At 30.8% G+C, this 10,046-nt stretch overlaps 1 pseudogene; it reads right to left on the bottom strand.

Moving 5' to 3' along the window:
* Positions 1-584: 584 nt before the first annotated feature.
* Positions 585-4,215, bottom strand: LOC110644463 (B3 domain-containing protein At3g19184-like; annotated as a pseudogene).
* Positions 4,216-10,046: the final 5,831 nt, after the last annotated feature.

Raw genomic sequence — 10,046 nt, 5'->3', positions numbered from 1 at the left:
AATTTTAGTTTTAAAAAATTTAGAGAGTGCAAGAATCGACAAAGAATTGTGTAGTCTAAGATCAATAGCCTCCCAATTGAGAAAAAAAAAATGTCCACTTATTAAAAAGGACATATATTAGCATAGTAATGAATAGTTATTAAGAAAGGCATATTTTATCAAGAAATTATTCTAAGTACTCGAAATATTAAAATTTTTAATTTTATCCGGTATCCTTCCGCGTCTATTTTATAGTCTACAAAAAAATTAATTTTTTCAGAATTTGTGATTGTCCCTCCCAACAATGTCTCCTTTAAGGATCAAATCTAAATTCTCCCTTTAATTAAAATATTAAATTTTTAGTGTTCTTTATATTCACATAGATGTAGAATTTCCATAAATTATAAGAAATGGGTCTTACATTTATATGAGTGAAAGAACACATACTTTGAGTGTAGTACATAGTTTATCTATATAGCATAGTTATAAGAAGTTAAAAGTAGTTCAAATTATTTGAACTATATGGATGCATATGCAAACATTTTTATGTAACGAGAACCACTTGTAAAGGTATTGGAACTTGGAAGAATGTTGGAAGCACTTACTTGCTCTAGTCCGTTTGGCACTTCTATTCAAAGGCGTAACTTCTACATCCTTGCCATCATCTTCATTGTTTTCTTTTTCATTTCCTTGTCTTCATTGTCTTCTAATTCATATGCTCTTATAATGTACACCTGAGAAAATAGCAGTTGTTAATGTATACTAACACATAATCAGTTGTACTCGGAACAGAGGAGAAAAATTAGATGAGAATGGAAGAGAACATATCGGATGAGATGAGAACAGAAAAATAGAAGAGAGAAATATATTCTATTATTGATTCATGGAATTAGGGGCGTGCGATTCTCGTTCAGTTAAGGGTCTGCCTAGGAACTGAAACCGAACCAAAATTTTGGTATGGTTCCAATTCAGTTCTTCACTATTCGGTTCTGGCTCAATATGATACTTGGTTCTTCAATTCTAGCTCAGTACAATTCCTATTCAATTCTCGACTCATAAAATAATTTTATGTGATTATTTCCTTAAAAGTTATACTTAAATTAGCATTTAAGTTTTGAATTAGGTTATTAATACATAGTATATTATATGATACATCTTTTAGTTATTTTTAAATTAAATATTCTTTAACTATAAGGTATATATATAATTTAGGATTAAATGTACTATATAATATAATATTATATTATATAATATAAATTTTAACTATTTATTATGTAATAATAAATATAAAATACAAATATGATTATGAATTAACATATATATATATATATATATATATATATATATATATATATATATATATATATATATATATATATAATTAAGAATTATAATGTAATTTAATATATTTATAACTACAATTAATAAGAAAATCATAATTATATATACACACACACGCGCGCACACACACACACATATATTGAAACCATATAACGCATCTAAAAAAATCATAGAAAAACCTATGTATAAATTCGATTTTATTTCGATGCATTTCGGTTGATTTGGTACAATTCTAATTCGGTTCTTAGTGAAGAATCGAATCAAATCAAAGTGTCAAAATAAGTTTGGTTGATGCGGCTATGGTCGAGCGAGTCGGTTCAAACTAAAAATCGAACGAGCAAGGTCAATCGGTTCAATCGATTCGATTTTAAAATTAAATCGGTTCGGTTCGATTTTACATTATAAAAATTTCGGTTATTTTGGTTCGGTTCGATTTTGAAGAGAAAAATCTGTTAAACCTAACCGAACCAAATAGTAATTTATATAGTCAAAGCAAACTAAATCGAACCGAATCGATTTTTGAATTGATTTATTTTTATGAAAAATTTATGAATTATATTTAATTTTATATATATTAATTGTTTAATTTCATTAATTAATGGTTATTAGGTTCAAACCAAAGTTAAAATTAGACCAAATAACTTGAAAATCAAGTCTAAATTAAAAAAAATCAAACTGATCGGTTTAAATCGAACCGAACCGAAATAGAGCGATTCGGTTCGATTCGATTTTTCACCCATTTCGGGTAGTTTCATTTTCTAAAATTTACATTTCGGTTTTTATAATTTAATTCGGTTCGGTTCGGTTTGAACCGAATGCTCACTCCTAGGTACGGCTCCTGTTGGTTGACTTGGTTCGGTTTAGCACCGTGCACAGCCCTACTTGGAATGCCTCATTACAGAAGGAGTTCTCTCCTTTATACATGAGCAGTTTAATTGCTTCCTAACAACAGATTCTGTTAACTACTAAAGTATCTATCCCTCCAATCCCTTAACTATCTGAGATTAACACTACTTATTATTATAGTATGTAACAATTATCGAGCAGAGAGTCGTTTTCAAGAAAAAGGGTTGCAAGTGACAAAGAGAAGTTCAATCTGTTTAAAATATCATTCAAGGATAAGGAAAACAATTCAAAACCCTGTGTATATGATTGTTAACTGAATACTTTTATAATCTTTAACCATCCAAGAAATTAAGAAGCCTAAACTCGAACAATGCATATTAGAGAAGGAAAATTTGGGAAGTAGTTAAAACCATGGACAAATTTCAATACATAAACACAACTGAGCCTTAATTAATACAAATCTAGTTGAGGTTGGCTATACGAAATAGTTTTCCAGTAAATATCATTCAAAAACTTGTCTAAACAAGCACAAAAATGCAAGTAGGGATTCATGATGCACACTTAAATTCAAGAATGTTTAGGCCTTGAATAAAAAATGAAACAAACAATAGTTTAATAGCTAGGAATTACCTTAAATTCCCTTGGGCTAACTAACTGGAACACTAGTGCATCTCCATCAACCAGTTTATGCTCTATAGCAAACCCTCTCCACCCAGCACTAAGACCAGTTTTCTCAACAAGGTATTTTGTTTCAGATGCATCTCCATTCTCATCCACCAAAGTAATATGTTCGTCATGAGAAGGAAGGTGATCTTTGCAGAATTGAACTGGCAGACCCTGTAAAAAAAATGTTACAAGAGAAATTATGATTGCAACTCTCAATTACCAAATTCATAAGTCATAAATAATTGGTCTACTAACATGGATAAAAGATTCTTCCCTTTAGCTCAAAGATACCACTTACCAGCCAAAATCCTCCAGTTACATGTGACTGAGTCATGGGTTTCACAAAACTAGGGAAATCAGCTTCTAAACCTGACTGAATTTTTCCTGCTCTATCAACTGCATGTCCCCTGACTTCATCAGAAGCATAGATTCGATTCAACAGATCTTGTTGTCGGTAGCAGTAGGTCCTGCAAGTGAATCTCACAGTAGGTGTAAGATATATATATATATATATATATATATATATATATATATATTGTCAAATGCTACAAATTTTATCTACTGAAATCAATTGCAAGCTTCTGGGTCTCTCCAAAGGTTCAGGTGCTAGCTGCCAAAAAGAGAAAAGAGAACTTGTGGATCAATAGAAAACGTTATCGAAACCAAAGAGAACCTGATGGTTCAAAGGCTTGCTGAAACTAAATAATTCAATCTATTAAGCACTATATGTTAGTCCAGGATCAGATACGCATTTCAGAGTTGTGAAGATATAACATCAAAGGAACCCCAAGAAAACGATAATCTTTAACTGACAATAACGTATTCAATAATCAAATTAGTATTCAAAGGTCAGACTTAGCTGGAATAACATTGAGATTATTATTCAATAGCACAGAAATCTTTGTAATTCCCAACAATTTCTAATACAGAGAGAACATAGACAATAAGAACATACCAACAAAAATATCACACAGAGAGAAGAAACCTATTTAGAGAGAGAGAGAGAGAGAGAGAGAGAGAGACCTCCTTATAGCTAACAGGGCTCTTGCCTGCAAAACGAGAGGACCTCCTCACTGGTACCAACTCTGTTGATGGTCGAGGAAGCCTTGGTTTCATCTGCTTCACCAGGGTAGGTATCGTACCATATGTAAATCATCATCGACATACATACCAATTAAAAAACACATACAATTAGAAAACACATGCAACCCAAATATATACACTTACTGGAGAAGTCTTAGGGCTGGTCGTACGGAGATCAACAACGAGCTTCTTCAAGTTAAGCTCTTCCATTCTCTTCTTGTTTTCTTCCAGCCTCTTTTGGCGGATTTCCTCATACCTGGACTTGGATACCACCATTTCTCTTTCTCCTTATTTCTTGGGTTTCACAATTTGAAGACTGACTAAAACGAAACCAGGGACTGTGAGCGTATAGGGGTGAACTGAAGAAGCCAGGAATGGAAGATGGCAGCGAGCAGTGGAAGTGAGCGCACTTACAGCGTATATGTTTTGCGTTTCTGAGGCTTTTTGAAATTCAAAATACGCCTCGTTTCACCAAACTAATATATAAATATTCTAGTGTAATCAAAGAGATTTAGCAATCTGATAGAATCTGATAGGCTTTGTAGCCCTTGGGTTTGCACAGCTTTATGTAATTTTTCTTGCCAGCGGTCTAGCAAAGAGTAGAAGCTGGCAGCGCTGATCCTCTTTTCCTCATTTAGAAGTTTTTAAACCCTTTAATCTATATTAACCTATGGGCCTTAATAATGGTGTAATTTTTATAATCATCCTGAATTAGCCTGTCTCTAAACTTTGTCTTGCATATTATTTTTTTCTTAATTTTAATTTATTATTAAAAAAATTTTAAATTTTAATTTTATTTTAAAAAAATTATTTAACCTGCAATAGTAGATTTTCAAAATAAAAAATTCATTTAAGTCACAATATAACATCCACAAATACGATTTCAGCATTTTTCAGTGATGAGTAAATTTTCCTTATTTATAAAAAATAGATCATCATTATGGTATTAATATTTTTGTAATAGGTCTAAATAATGATTAAAAAATGCTGATATTTTTTAAGTATGAGAAAAAAAGGGGTAAAAATATAATGTTATTATCTTTTTAACCTGAAAACTTATTATAATAGGTTTACAGCAGGTTAAAAGAATTTTTGTAAAATAAAAGTAAATGTTAAATATTTTTAAATAACAAATTAAAATTAAGACATAAAAATGAAATACGAGACACTATAAAAATTACCCCTTAATAATGCATAGCAATTACTGGTCAAAACAAAAATACTAGCTCATCTCAAAAGCTATGAAGTTTTGATTTAAATCTCAGTTAAATTAATTATATCAAGAACATAATATTATTGTGTGTATAATATATAATGTGCCACATTGTCTAGCTCATATGAAGATGAAAATATCCTCGTTAAATTGAATTTTTGCATATAGATTCGTGTACTTTATATAAATACTTTAATTAATTTTACACTTATCTCAATACAAATATTTAATATAATGGTAATTAAACTCGTTCTCATATGAGCTCCAGCCTATATTAGGTGCATCCAAAAATTAATTAATTAAAGCTCATATGTAGCCAATAATTAAATGTTAATATTGATAATTGATCATGATTCTTTTTTCTGTTTTGTATATATTTTTGGGAAAAATAAAAAAAAAATATTGTGATTGCGCGTTTTGACATATGAGGAACCATTGTTTAATTTTTGTCATTTTAATATTTTATATTTTCCTCGGTTAGTAAATATGGTCCAAACTATTAGTTGTCATTAAATGATGCTAACATAGCAAACATGTGATGCTAACATGGCGAACTTGTGGTGTTGACATGGCAATAAATGGCAGATGTGATGCCTATGTGGTGAATATGTGCAATGTGTGTTACCATGTCAGCACTACATATTTATCATGTTAACGCCACATGTTCGCTATGTTAACATCATTTAATGATAATTAATGGTTTGGATTACATTTATTAATGGAGGAAAACCAGAGAAAAGCACATGTAAATTTTAGAATGCAACTCCAATACATGCTTCATAAGATCATGTAAAAGTCTGCTTAACATTACCCTATTGATGTCAGAATAGAACTAGACTAACTGGTCGAACGAGAAATCAAACTAATAATTAGTTTGATTCAAGCTTAAACCCTATAATTATGAGAAATAGAATCAAATCACATGAACCGGCAAGGTAACTGTGTGAATCAACTGGGTAAACTAGTTCTGGTTGGGTTTAATGGGTGAAGTTGCTTACCTTGGAAAAAATGGGAAATGCCTCTCACGGGATTTGAACATGAAACCAATGGCCATTTATCTACCAATTGAACCCAATAACTTTGTAAAATTTCTTTCAATAAATATGAAGAAAAATTATTGGGACCCAATAATGGATTCAAATACATGGATCCTAACCCATATTCATACAATTCTAAGATCTCTACCTTATTGTATCACTAGTCTACCATATAATCACATGAATAATATAAATTATATAGATTAGTTCACAATCTAGATGTATGCCTTATTTGCATAAACAAATTACTCCATAACTTGTTTAAAATGAGAGCCTCCAAAGATTAAGAACCATGCCAAATTTTCATACATACAAATGCACACTCAGTTATCCTTTTATTACTTATTGCAAAAGGCTTGTAAGGCTCTTATATATAGTTACTCAAAGTGTATCAACTTTTTGGCTAAAATTTACATCACTTCATATATGTAGCTATTAAGAAGAGTTGTATCTTTTCATGTAATTTCATCTTTTAACCAATGTACATAACTTTTGAATTTTGTCACCTTTTGGCAATTTACATGAATTTTGGATTTTTGCTGCCTTTTAGCAATATATATGACTTTTTAGGTGATTGCTATTGATATTGATTTTGAGTCTAATGGATCTAAGTTGATCCACATTGGTGACCCAAACCATATTTTGAACATCTCCTACTCACACATGATGGGTTAACTCTTATTTCAAATTTTATAATTTCATACTTCACAAATAGATCGTGTGACTAGTGCATACCTTGAGAGCTCATTTGCTATATATCTATTAGGATAATATAGCATCTCAACTGATGGAGCTTAAAGTAGATATAGTATGCAGCACTCTAAATCATTTATCGCATTCTAATCTCTTCTGATCTCATTCATATATACTTAGTTCATAATTACGTCTTTATCTCAAAGATAAACATAATTGTTCAGCCTATGAACATAGACTAACGTGACAATTCAAATGATCTTTCTCTTTTTACGATAGTCTTAACATTAATTTAACTTGCTTTTCTAGGAATGCCCCTCTAAATTGAATCTTTCATAGTACATTGGTAACATTCTAAGATAACAAATATTAAACTAAGTATCGAATAACTGATTAAAGTTATGAGTACTAAGTAAAGATTACTTATATTCTTTAGGGTCTCACACAATACCAAGTAGAGATCACACTTGTATTCCCCTTGATAGAAACAAATCGCACATATGGTATAAATTGTTAGTAGTATGCCCTAGAGCATATCATTTAGTATGTATCTTGTACATATTTTTATTAATAAAAGGCATTTCCACTTTTCCGTTTACATAATATATTTATGTGTAATAGAAAAGGTCCATTGATATTTTGTTAGAAATATTATTCTTAAGTTGTTAAGAATATGAGTGACAATAATTCTAGCACAAAGTATCATAAATAGGTTCAAAATCGAGGATACTTCATAATAAGGACATGACTTATCCAGAAGGATTGTATTCATGTTTGTTACCAAGTTATTTATATAAGATATAAATAAGATAGAATGGTGAGTCTCATACCATATGACAAACATGATAGGCACTTATTGAAGGAACGGAAGCGTGAAAAACACAAGTTTATACCATTGAATTCAAAAATTTTCACCTAGGGTCACATGCATCATGCAAGATTTTTTTTTATCTATTTGATTTCAATGATAAACAACATATTAAAACTCTTTTAATATGTTTTTTGGATATGTATTTGCCATTTAAGATTTTAAAATTAATCAGATTAATTTTAAAACCCTATATTAAATCAAGAACGATTACACTAACCTCTTGATGTACTGCAGCATGTCTGCGCCTTTGAGATTCGTCTTCAGGACACCAAATGTTGTCCCTCTAGCTTGTCCACACCAAGAACACCTATGGCAGCCCTTGAACAGCTTCTAAAGCTTTTTCTATTAATTAGAAATTCAAGTTCTGTCTTTTAAGAGATTAGAGATGTAAACAGGACACTAGAAACAATTTCTAGCGTTCTTAATTCAAGAGATTGATGGCTAATCTCTTTGAATTGATGAGATATGAAGAAGAATAGATGAAAAACCTCAAAGAGGCGTGACAAAGGAGAGGAGTGGCTGCTGGTTGTTTTTTCTTTTCATAACAACACTTAAATAGCTAGGTTAACACATTAAACCCTTGCCACATGTCACCCTTTGATTAGCTCTAGGTTTAAGTGACCCAATCAAATTGTGCCAAGTGTCAAACCTATATTTAATCTTGATTTTAATCATCTTACATGATTAAAAAATATTTGGCAAGCTTATGTGTAATCCCATGTGTCACCATCTCATGATGCCACGTGTTACACTGTGAAATGACCAAAATGTCCCTATGTCTTAATTTTGAGTTCTTAACCCAAAATAATTATTTTCTTCTTCTAATTAATTTATATCAAATATAAATTAATTAATTAATCTCTATTAATTAATTTCTCATTAATTAAATTCATATTTAAACACTTTAAATATAAATTTAATTTATACTACACATCCAATAATCTTGATTTGGTTTCAAGTCATGCTAGGGACTTTGCAATTTAATTGCAAACCAAACCAATTTAATTAATCAATTAAACTCTTTAATTAATTAATTAAATCATATTTAAATAGGTGATAACTTGTGTATGTGTGTGACTTACTAGGCTCATCACTAATTGGCAATGAGACATGATATCAACTCTTAATATCATCAGAACTCTTTCTTACCATAAATGATTTCTCTAAATCATTTTATGAACCTCATAGACCATGGTTAACACCTAGCATAGCATGCCATGGCCACCTAATTAGTAATAAGGTTTACCTTAAATGAACCTATAATCATATGTTACCAAGCACTAGAATCTCTCTGTTACAAAATCCCAACTCAAGCTGGAGTCATGGTTTATGTCAAACTCCATTTGCTATGAATATTGTGTTCTCTTTTAATTCCAGTTCTTGATTAAAAAGATTTTCTCATCAGAAACTCTTTTCTGAATAAATCTATCTGTCACGGCCAGAACTTGAAACATCAAGAACAATTAAATGAACATAGGATTTTATCTCTATTTACTTAAAGGAACAGATTCCATCTTGATCAACACCTACCTCCATATATAACTAGCAGGAGCCAACACATGCCCATATACCCATACAGTACAAGTATGAAAGCGATATCAAACTCAAACTACCTATATACAAGATAATCGTGCTATCTCGGTCTAAAAATTATATGCATCGATATGATTTATGACAAAACATTGACAAGAGTAAACTCAATGTGCTTGTCATAAGTGTCACTGTTCGCCTACTTATCATGTATAAGTGCCTATCATGTTTGTTATATGGCATGAGACTCACCATTCCATCTTATTTATATCTCATATAAATAACTTGGGAACAAACATGAATACAATCTTTACGGATAAGTCATGTCCTTATTATGAAGTATCCTTGATTGTGAACCTATTTATGATACTTTGTGCTAGAAATATTTTCACTCATATTCTTAACAACTTAAGAATAATATTTCTAATAAAATATCAATGGACCTTTTCTATTACACATAAATATATTATGTAAACGGAAAAGTGGTAATGCCTTTTATTAATAAAATATGTACAAGATACATACTAAATGATATGCTCTAGGGCATCTGCTAACAATCTCCCACTAGCACTAGAGCCATTCATTACAATACCTTAGACCCATCTTCTTAAGATGTCGATCTAATCGAGCTTGTGACAAAGGCTTAGTGCATGGATCACCTGAATTTTTCACTGATGTTATTTTTCTGCATGGCTATATCGCTTTGCCCAACTATATGTCGATAATGTGGTAGTGCCTTTCTATGTGTTTGGATTTACGGTGAGACCTTGGTTCCTTAGCTTATGTA

The sequence above is a fragment of the Hevea brasiliensis genome, unplaced genomic scaffold (genome assembly GCF_030052815.1).
Source record: "Hevea brasiliensis isolate MT/VB/25A 57/8 unplaced genomic scaffold, ASM3005281v1 Scaf291, whole genome shotgun sequence".
NCBI lineage: Eukaryota > Viridiplantae > Streptophyta > Magnoliopsida > Malpighiales > Euphorbiaceae > Hevea > Hevea brasiliensis.
This window is presented reverse-complemented; position numbering and strand designations above follow the sequence as displayed.